Source organism: Etheostoma spectabile, chromosome 17 (assembly GCF_008692095.1).
Source record: "Etheostoma spectabile isolate EspeVRDwgs_2016 chromosome 17, UIUC_Espe_1.0, whole genome shotgun sequence".
In the NCBI taxonomy this organism is placed as follows: domain Eukaryota; kingdom Metazoa; phylum Chordata; class Actinopteri; order Perciformes; family Percidae; genus Etheostoma; species Etheostoma spectabile.
Genome location: NC_045749.1, coordinates 9,626,295 through 9,638,097, shown reverse-complemented (window position 1 = coordinate 9,638,097; position 11,803 = coordinate 9,626,295). Strand labels below are relative to the sequence as shown.

The window sequence follows — 11,803 nt, the reverse complement described above, 5'->3', positions numbered from 1 at the left end:
CCCCCAACCAAATACACACACACACACAGAAACATCAGATGACATACATTATGTCTCCTTGACAAACTAGAGGGAAACTAAATGTGCTGCAAGTCAAAGATTTGCACAAAGATCTGGAGTAAACTAATATAAGTCCACACAAAGAATGGAGTAAAATGAAAAGTGCATTATTTTGGCAAATACACTGATTGATAGCGCCTTTAAAACTCACTAACATTTTATATATCATTTGTTTAATATGTACAACAACCAAATAATGCAATTGTTGTAGCTGCTAGGCAAGCTGCATCCCCTTACTTAAAATATGTATGTTAAGCATAGCTACCCTTACCTAGTACGTGATACTTACCTTTTCTGATTTTGATTTTTTGTGATTCGGATTCATCTGCGGTAGCTTCATTTTTAGGCTTACTTCAACTCTCCACCAGCAAGCGAATGAGTGTTTCCCAAAATGTCAAACTATCTTTGAACACACATCATAGCTTCTGTAAATCATTAAGCTTTCCTTGCATGCACCATTTTTAAGCCTCATTGCCAAATACTAACTCTTAGATTCTGTTGATGTCTATGACCAACTAACTTGTGCAAGCACAAAATGATAATTATTTTATGATTACCCTGAATAACATAATTGGTGAAATCCCATACAGCTGATGGAACAAATTGTTTCATAGTAATAAATAAAGCATTTAATTATTTGTTGGAGCATGGCGGGTGTCATGAAGCCAATAGTAAAAAGCAGCAGTGGCTATCATCTTTCACCCGTATGGTTTAATTCTTAGGCTGCCTAAGTCTGATTATAGCTCGGAAGCTCATTGCCATGCTTTTCAATACAATGACTGTGGGCTGTGATAAACAACTTTTTAATTACAAATGCCTGAAGTGTGACCAGTGTCAGAAGTCTGCATTCTACATCAGGGTACTGTTCCCATTGCTCACCTCGCTGAACAGATGGTGAAATGCACACTCAGGCTATTCAGAACAGTAAATGCTGCTTTATTAATTCAGTTAAAAAATCTTTTATATTTCCCCACTTTTTTTAATATGGTTTTATTTGACAAATGGCTAAAAAGCAAAATACTACATGGTTAAGATGTTCTATGTGAACATAATAATTCATCGTCACTGAATATTCATTAGGAAATCGTCATTGCCATCTTCAACATGTAATGAATCACAAAACATCTTTGTCCTGATAAGGACATAATTGTTTTTCGGGGTCTGCGGACATTAGTGGGCTTCAGGAGATTCTCCTCCTTTCCTCACAAAGTAACGATTGGCCCTTGGTGTTGGACTTGGATAATCAATGTGTAATTATTCTTTCAATGTGAAACAAAATGAATATGTAAAGAGTAGGACAAAGGGGCTCAGTCATTCTTTTGGCTGTTTTACCTCCATTCCCATGTGTGAATTAATCAATGACATAAAACAGAGATAACAGAATATCTCTCTTTTTTCTCGCTCTGTCTCTGTCTCTAGCTCTTATAAATCTGCCGGCCCATCACTTTCTCCATCATTCGTTTAACAGTAAACTTTTTACAAGCAAGATATTCTGCCTTGCAGACAGTGTCTGGCAGAGCTTCTATCCCCTGCTGTGATGAACAACATTTTGTAATATGCATTTCACCTTGGAAAAGGTTTCTGCTGCATCATCGCTGTAGCATAAACAAAGGTAACCCAGTTTGAAGCAGTCTTAATATTCTACTTCATAAGAAATACAAACATTGGAAAATGGAACACTTGACAAAGTAGCACTTGGCTTTCAGCTTCATCAATACTTATTCAAAAACAAATCCCTGTATCACAGGCACATTATGCAATTACCTTCACTGCAAACAGCAGCAATAACTTTGTGCCCTTGATGCCCCACATGGTACAGTAGAAGATATTTTTCTTGCACACATGCATACATTATATTAGCATACATCTTAACGTACAGTACTGTATGTGCACACAATGTCACATAAGCCCTCATGCACAGCCTCTGACTTGGTATCTTTCTAGCTCTCATATCACAGGGATGCCACTGAGTAACACAAAGAGAAAGCATCATAACCTCTTTTGTGGCTAGTCTTTGTAAATTGTTCCCTTTAAATTATTCATCACAAACATATTTGTCAGCCAAATCTTGGTGTGCTCTAGAGGGTTTTTAAATATTAAATAGGTTTCACATCAAATAACTCCCGCGTATGTGCTAAACTCCGTAAAGTAACTATTAGGCAATGCATGACTCATATACTGTATCAGTGAAGCTACAACAGCAGAAGACAATCCCGCTGCATATGTCAGTATCTCTCCCTGTTTGCCACTCTGCTATGTGAAAAAAAACGTAAACAGTGTGAAAGCATCCAATTGAATCTGCCTCCCACTCAGATTCTCTTTGGTTGTTTTTTTTTTCTCTGTTGGTGGGAAACAGGGGGGCGAGGGTCAGAGGCACACTGCACTGGTACTCAGGACACCCCATAGTTCAGAACTAGCTCTAATTGTGGTTCTGGAATGGAGGCGTTTTTGACCTTTACTCATTTGTTTACACACAAACATCTCTATCATTATAGACATGGCGAGTCATCTTCCATGAGAAAAATCTTTGGATCCTGCTCAAATAAAGACCTTTTTTATAAGACAACACATACACACTAACTGACATTTTCAGGCCCTGGCAAACACACACACACACACACACACACACACACACACACACACACACACACACACACACTGGAGCAGAAACTGAGCAGAGTAATATTTCATTTGAGGCATCGTTAAGATAAATTAATTAAACTAGTTTGGGGTTACATTTAAATTTAAATCTCCCTTGAAGGGGCATATTCCTCAGTAATGTTTGCATTTAGATAACATTGTTCACCATGTAACATTCAGTGTCTCTTGGTCTGATTTAATCCACCAAATAGAAACTTCAATTATTTTAGTTTCATGTCCTTTTGTTGCTTGTTCTTGAGATTCAGTCAATTTATGTTGCATAACTTTCACCAAATTGAAATTATTGATTTGGGTCCTTTCATCATTGTACCTCATATGACAACAGTTCATAAAACCTTTGCATTATTTCCACAGCAGGTTTAGCAGTATAAGAGTTGCACCAATTATGATGACCTGTAGGATTTGACCAAAAATAATAATAATAAGGAAAACACCAGACTTTTGCCAGCAGCAGTACATTGCCAACACTAGAGCAGCACACTGCTTTATTTAAAACAAAAACAAAAAAAACATTAAAACTGAAACAATCTTTGTTTACTCCTCTCCGGTTACAGAACACTACGTTATGTTTTTTTTTATGTCATTGGTTGCTGAGGTCAACAATTTCAACCTGAAACACATTACATGATGGATTGGTGGTAGGAATTGACTGGAACATAATTAACAGCCAACACCATGTAACAGCCCCATACAAAGCTCTGTTGCAAAACAAATAAAAATTGTGCAACTGGGAAATGCTCCAGATATGAGAAAAAAAACATGTTCCAACATGGAAAGGCAAGGCAAGGCAGCTTTATTTGTATAGCGCATTTCTGCAACAGGGCAATTCAAAGTGCTTTACACAACATGCCACACTATAATGTAAGAAATTATTATCAGCAATGCAAAATACAACCTGACAATCTGAAACATGGCTAAATATCATATAAGGTTGTTCCTTTAACTTACTGAAACATTGTCTGTGTAAACTCAATATGTTCAAAGAAATCTTCTCTTTTTTATTTTAAGTTTTTATTAAGAAAAGTTTTTCATTGACAATAATAGCATGAATTTGCATGCAATAATTTGCCCTAAATGTAAAAGTACAGACCTGATTAACTCATTGAAGGTATTGTAAATGTCCTCTAACGTTATTTAGTTGCTGAATCTCCATCAAAGATCATACGCCTAATTTAAAAGTTGAGGAAGAGATATGCAACAATGAAAAATTGAATACTGGTCATGCAAAGAAAAATGTAATTGGATCAGGCAGATATGTCGCAAAAATGATTAATTCATGGAATTACAGCATGTAATGAGATACAAAGAAACACCATCTCATGCTAATAAATGCCTGCAAAAGTCTCACTAAACAAACAACAATCAGGCTTAGAACATTGACTGTGTCTATGTGTTTGTCATCTCAAACTAATTGCCATCAATGAAATGAATATTTGATCTTTGGAGATCTGACTTGCAGTTACCTATTGAAGGACACACATTGGCACTAAAGGCAAAGGAATGATGATGCATTTGGGAAGGCTAATAGTACAAACAAGAACAAAGGGGAGAGCGAGAAATAAATGACATGTAAACTAGTTAACCATTTGGCTATTTTCGAGTGGATATTGTAGGGAATAAAATAGGCTATTATCAGAGAACATTTTACAAAATAATTTCAACAATCAGCAACTCGCCAAATATGTTAAAGTTTCCTCAGTATGCTAATTAAAAAAAAGGGCAACATTACATGTCCTTTAAAAAGTACTCCTGGTAGATTAGTAGTATTGTGAATGAAAATCATTTCATGTTGACCCTTACCCTAACGTTACAGGGATAACAGTTGATGCATGAATAGATGAATGTCCTTCACTGGCTATACAATAAAAGATCTAATAGAAGACTTCTTGATTCATCAAGTTTTTGGCTACTATTAAACTTGGACTGACTGGTTGTCTATTCCTGTGAGACATACCCTGAGCAGATCACATTAACAGGCAATACACTGGGGATTTCTCCAGCATTGCTCACCCACCATGTGTAGTGCAGCCACAGGGGACAAAGTGAACAGCAATAAAAGAAGATGAGTGAGGGATTTGGATAAGTCACCCAGGATCACCCCATTATATGAGCTACTCCTTTTGAAACCCTCATCAGCATAGCATGGATTTCCATTGCAGCTTTACCACAGCTCAGGCAAGACTACCGACTCCAAAGAGAAAAAAATATATTTTTATACAGCTGCATCATGCATGTCTTACTTATCAGCTTATCAGAGATTGACACGAAATTCCTTATTAAAACCTATTTAGTTGATATCCACACAAACTTTCCATGTGACCGAGAATACTGCGAAAGAAATTCAATAGGTCATCCTCAAACATGGTCAAATAGCTTTCTGTGATCTAAACTGGGAAACACAACCAAAAGGACAAGAGTCAAGTGCTTGTTTCAGACAGTGTTAAATGAACTTAGATGAAGTCCGAAGGTGAAAAAACTTTAAAACTTTAAAACAATGGACATGAGAGGACTTTGATGAGGGAGAAAAATATTTGTTTCAGATTTACTGAAATCAAGTCAAGTCTGTTTATTTATATAGCACCAAATCACAACAGAACATATCTCATTACGCTCATTCAACCTGTTCTCACACCGAACGTGTAAAATACGGACGTTTGGACAGTAGCTGTCCGCGTCTGATGCGACGAAACAGGCAACCTTCGGCACGTGGGGTGGTGGATGGGTCAAACACAGAACAAACACAGGACTTTAACCCAGGAGAGCGGGGTTTGTGTCTCACGTGTGTCCTTATTGCCGTGTGTCAGGGAAGCGCTTTCTTCTTTAACCAGCCTGTTATTCCCACATGTCACAAAACCTTAAGCCCACCCACAACCTTTTCCTTAACCTAACGGCGTCAAAAGGGACGCCAATAGTCCCGACCAAGCGTCCGTATTTTACGACATGGGAGTGAGAATATTTTACAGAGACCCCACATTCCCTCATGAGCAAGTACTTGGCAATGGCAGCAAAGAAAAGAGAGAAATCGATAGTTTAATGTATCATATGAAGTCACCCTGCAAACAAGGCCTATAGCAGCATATAGGGGCTGATCCAAGACTAACCTAAACCAGACCTAACCATAAGAAATATAAAAAAAATAAAGTTTTAAACGTGGGTGTCTGTTGCCTGGACTGAAAGTGGGAGAAAATTCCACAGGAGAAAAGCTTGGTAGATGAATGTTCTGCCTCCCATTCTACTTTTGGAGACTCTAAGTAACTCTGCATTTTGGGAGCGTTCTTGAGTGATAATAAGGTATTATTTTTATCTTTGATGGTGCCTGACCATTTAGGTCTGTAGGTGAGGAGAAGGATTTAATTCAATTCTGGATTTTACAGTGAGCCAGTGCAGAGGAGGTAATGCGGAACACATATTATTTTCCTAGTTCTTGTCAGTACATATGCCACAGCCCTCTGGATCAACTGAAGAGTCTTAACAGTCAGGCAAAATCAGCCGTACATTGCTTTCTATGTTGTCTGTGTAAGCTAAAACATTTTTCAAAATGTGAGTCACCCCCCGCCGTCACATCACTCCTTTCCCACTTCAGCTGCAATATGTGCTTTATTGATCACAAGGCTGTTACTTGGATTGCTGTTGTAGTTAGATGTTACTGCTTTGGACAACCAGAGCAGCCTCAGAAACAACACAGGAGACTTCTGAGGCAGGCTTGAAATAAGAACACTAGCTATCCCATTTCATTTAGCAGGAAAATGCAACATTCAGGGAGGTACATATTATTACAATATTTATTTATTTTTCATTTGATTAGCATACATTATAATCTGTGTCCTCTTGAAATAGAATGTCCTGGTGAGTAGGGTCTACATTATAATGAGCGAGTTATGTTAGATCCTCACTTTGAAAAGAGGAGAGCTTATTCCAGATAAAAGTCCTTGCCATGTAATGAGGAAATGGTCGGTAAATGTAAAACGTGGTCGGCTGGAGTCAGCAGAACAAAACCTACTAAGAAATGTTTTCTTTAATCAACTCAAAAATAATTAAATAAAGCTGACACTCAGATTTAATTCCTCTTAAATTACATTACAGTAAGGTAAAAGTGCTGAATTACAGTTAAAGGTCCTTGATAAGTATTAATATTGACCGATGCATGTTTTGGTAACTGGTAAAACTGTATTTGCACTGTCATGTTTTATTCTATACCCTGGCCAAATTTGACTTATAATACATAATATGACTTTGTGTTCTTTACTGTCTTTTATGCAAGTGTTAAGTTAATGTTTTAAAAAAAGGGTACATCTAGGGAGGTGCATTGCAAATCAGCTTGCTATAAATGCTTGTGGTGTGAGGCACAGGTCCATGCTATATATTTGTCTCTATACAGTTAAACATAAAAGAAAAAGAAAGAAACAGCCACTGTCAGTATGTACAATGGTTTGAGGTTTGACAGTGACACCTAAAAGTGTCTTTCTGTAACAATTCGCCCTTCATTCCTTAAGTTACTGCTGCTAAACTTGTCAACCTTTCCATTTTATTCCTGCACACAATTTACAATAATAACAGGTGGCAGATGTAGGCTACCCCTTTAAATGCATGGTATTTTTTTAAATAAGGGGCTCCTTGAATTCAGAAAGAGGTAGACAAAAGCAGGCTTTTTACATCTAGCTGGCGACTGCCAATTTTGCCTGCTAAAATGACACTTTGCTAGCAAATTAAGCTAATGTTTAATCCTTAAGAGTTAGTCAAAACGCCATCTTGGTACGACTTTTTAATGTATCCAGCTCAACTCATTTTAAAACAACATTTTGTTAAATGATCTTAAATGCTACATGCATGATGATGGAACAATTCCTCTTCAGAGGAGGAAACATTTTATGCCCTCTAAAATAATTCTATACATTTTCGTCTGCTGGCAAGTATAAGTTGCAATTGGTGCTCCACAGTGCACTTTATAATACTGATTAATTTTCCTGAATTGTGAGTGTAAAAATTAGTCTCAGATTTATTTCTCTCTAGATCATTTAAACGCTCCATTGTAAATCTATTAAGTGGGGAGAAAAAAAACATGAGGGGTTATTAAAGCACAGCAGGCTCAGCCACAGACTTCCTGAGCAGGTGTGAAGATACAGTGGTGAGGCTTTATTAAGTTGGTGTCAGGTAAACAGACTGCAGTAGAGAGAACAAGTAGCAGAGGTAGGAGTCATTCTGACAGGCAGCACACAGAGGAACAGGAGTAGCAGTGCTGGGATCAAGTCACACCTGCTGCTCCCTCCAGAGCTCTTCAGCAGCATGGAAATGCTTAGAAAAAGAAAACAATACACACTTTACTATGCAGTGAGTTAACAAATAATTTTGGCTGGGTGTTTTGAGAAGAGAGCCTAATAATGGTATGAGAAGTGTTTCCAATTTCATCTCTGTTGACACCATAATCACATTATGCTTAACAGTTTTGCGTCTGAATACAAGTTGCCCCTTTACCTGCACGTTGGGACACTGCGACATGTGGGGCTCAATTTGAAAATCCTGCTCTTCTCTCGCAAGCCAGGGTGACACACACAAAAAATACCCATCAAAATGTTAATAATGTATGAATATTCATGTGCAGTTTAAGTGCTCTTGAACCTGCCAATGGCAAGGGTATGTGATACTAAAAAGTCAGAGACACACACCTACGTCATATACTTACTATAATACTAAATACTAATACTATAATACTTAAACTATGTTTGCCATATATTTATAAAAAATAAATAGTGATACACCTTTACAAAGCCAAGCGCACTAGCACTTGAACAGAGGTCTGCAGTGGTGTAGTCTAATGTATTGTGGGTATACTGTACTGTATATAAATATATTGGCCTATTTATATGGGCCAGAATCTGGCTTTGTGGGAGGGGGGCATATCATAGTGACTTCATCACTTGCATTCACCAATTTACGATGGAAATACCTTTATTTAGCCTGTGCTGAGAAAAAAGATTTTCATAGATGAAAATTCAAAATATATCGAAAATAAAATAATAATGTATGTTGTTGCATGTCATTGGGCATCTTTAGGAGGGTACATGGAAAACCTGGAGCTTTCTTAGTGGGTATACTACGTATCATGTAGACTTCACCACTGGACGTCTGTGCAGAAATGATGACCGACAGAGGCAATCATGGTCCTTCTACAGATTGTTGAACTTTCCCACAGTGCTCTACTGTACATATTCATTATGCACCCTGGACATCACTTTTGTGGGCTAACTCCTATCGATTCCTCAGCCTTCCTACCCTCAACCACTTCTTTTTAAACTAAAGCAGTAACATTGCCCATGCATCACAGCTACTGCACAAATCAAAGTGGAATGACCACAGGACTTGTGGGGAATACCTAAATGTTCATTGAAATGTTGTAATAGCACTTCTATCAACTCTGCCTCTCTATAGAAAGAAAGTAAGAAGGAAGAGAACCAGAAAGGAAGGAATGGGTGATTATTATGGAGATTGAATGGTAAATCGCTATGTGTTAAGTGTTTTAAATGCCTGTGTGATGCAGTAATACTTTACAGAGAACATTGTGTTGCAAGGTATTGTTGAGCATTTTTAAATTTCAGATTGCTACTGAAGACGCACAATTTAGACACATTCAAATAAATCAAAATATATTAGAAAACCATGCTCTGTTCACAACAGTAAGAAATTAGTCTCTAAATGATTCCTTCTCCATTCCCGGTCATCTTTCTAAAATTTTATCATCTATGATTTTCATGCCACCCATAGTAGCTAGTCAGCATACAGCACCTGCCTGCCTGTTGTGTGTTTTTATTATTTTTATACTTTTTAGTACGAGTGGTCTGTGCTTTTTTTGGTTTTGTCTGCCTGATCATATGCATATTCACTCTGTACACCAGTCTATCATCTGGGATCAGCACACCTGCCGGTCAACAAGCCTTTACCTTCTCCCAACAAGAACCTGCACCAACAGCCAGTCCTCGCCAGATCGTTGAACCATTCACCTGCCTGCTTGTCTGTCTCACCAGTCTGCCAAGTCCGCCAGCCAGCTCACTACTTCAGGATTCCCTCTGCCAAGCCTTCCCATGGATAACATCCCCACTCTCCAGCTCAAACTCCTGCCTGCCACCATCTCATCATTGCTGCCTTTTTACACAATGAAAGACTTGTTTTTTCTTCTTACCAGCTCATCCGTTGTCTGCATTTGGGTTCTGCCTCAGGTTTGTAACATATTGGCCTACTGTATACATGAATTGAGATCTAGACCTCTTTTGCAAGAGATGAATAAAGTAAAAGCCAAATGTATTATTCCAACAAAGAATATCATTAAATTATAAGAATCTTAAAACAGAATACTGAATGTATTCTCAATAAGGCCTTACCTCAACAAAGCAGTTCAATGCATCACATATAATTAAGCTACATGATAAAAAGACCTTGATGGAAATTGCCAACATATCTACTGCATGTAACATACAAATACAAATCTAAACAACATAACTTTTAAAGAGACCTCCTGATTCACAAACCTTGAGAGAGATAGATGAAGAGCAACTAAAATGTCCTTTTTTGGATATGTCAAACAAAAATTACATTTTCAATTCCACAAATATTTAGTACAGAGATAGAGTACTATGAGTGGACCAAAAATAATAGTCCTGTGCTCACTAATTTCTGGTTTTAGGTGGTTTGAAGCATTCCCAATACACATCAAACCATATGGTCATTTTATTATACTGTATCAAAGGACAAGGTACATACATCATTGATGGGGTAATATTTTCCACAGTGAGAATAACAAGAAAAAAGCACATATAGTAGAAAACTGTCTTTGTCTCTCCAACCCTCTCTCTGCACTCTGTAGGGTATAATAAGCACCAACAGCAGGATATAGTGTTATTCGAACAAGGCACATGGGAGCCTAAATAACACAAAGCCCAAACTGGAAAAAAGAAAATAATTGACTTTTACTTCCATATACTTTTATATTGCTGTTTTGGAGCAGAAGCACCAAAACATTCAAAAAAATGCAAGGTGTAAATAGCCTGTTTTTTATAAAAAATGCACATCAAAAGTGTTTGATGAAGACCCCATTTCAGTGTCATAAGGTTAAAGTTAAGTTAGAAACCACACCAAATCTAGTATGCAGAAATGAAAGGGAATTCATTATGAGATATCATATAACACGAACACCTTTCTATGTTATTAGTGTGAGTTCAACAAACACATTGAGAAGAATCATAAGATAAAATGAGGGTCTGAAATGCTTCATGAACTTCCAGGTAATAGACTCTCATACTCCATGAATGACTGTCAGTGATAGCGGAGAACACCATGTTCTGTTCCCATTTTTCCATTCTTCATCACGAAGAGCAGGGGGGGTAGCAGCCTGAGAGATAAAAGGAAAAAAATATATTGATTCTCACTTCAATACTATTTGTTTCATTGCTTTTAAAATGAAAGTTATGCTCCATTGAGATAATCCTGTTATAATAGATTGTATATTACAAATAGTGTGCCTTTTTAATCAAGTATTTTCACAGGAAGGCACTGTTTTCTACTGTAGCTATGGCATGTATTTTGCACCGTAGATAAGAAAAACTGATGTTTTTCCCTATGACTGAAGCATCACAAAAAAGTGATTTCAAAGCACAGCTGATGGACACAATACAAAAACAAATCAACAACCAGTTGCCTCCACTTCTTCTAATCTTTATTCAGACCTAATCATCCTTATCCAGCATGGGTCATCACATAATAACAATAATTTATTTCATTTATATAGCGCTTTATCATAGACACTCAAAGCGCTTAATGGGGGAGGACTACCTACTCTCCGACACCACCAATGTGTAGCAGCGGTGATGCACGGCAACCTTACGACTCACCACACATCAGCTTGGTTTTGAGGGAGGGGTATCTATTTTTAGTGGTAGGGAAAACCGGAGCACCCGGAGAAAACCCACACAGATACGGGGAGAACATGCAAACTCCACACGGAAAGGCTCGGGACGACCAGGGTTCAAACCCGGTACCTTTTTGCTTTGAGGTCACTGGTCTGGGAAGTCTGCTCTGTATTTTCTCTGCATTA

At 37.7% G+C, this 11,803-nt stretch overlaps 1 long non-coding RNA gene across 1 annotated transcript in view; it reads right to left on the bottom strand.

The window, feature by feature from the left end:
• The window catches only part of LOC116705331 (uncharacterized), a 41,540-nt gene that overhangs the window by 513 nt on the left and 29,224 nt on the right, over nucleotides 1-11,803 (bottom strand). The window contains exon 5 of the long non-coding RNA XR_004335906.1: nucleotides 4,516-4,522. This is a non-coding gene — a long non-coding RNA (uncharacterized LOC116705331). The remainder of the gene's footprint in view (nucleotides 1-4,515; nucleotides 4,523-11,803) is intronic.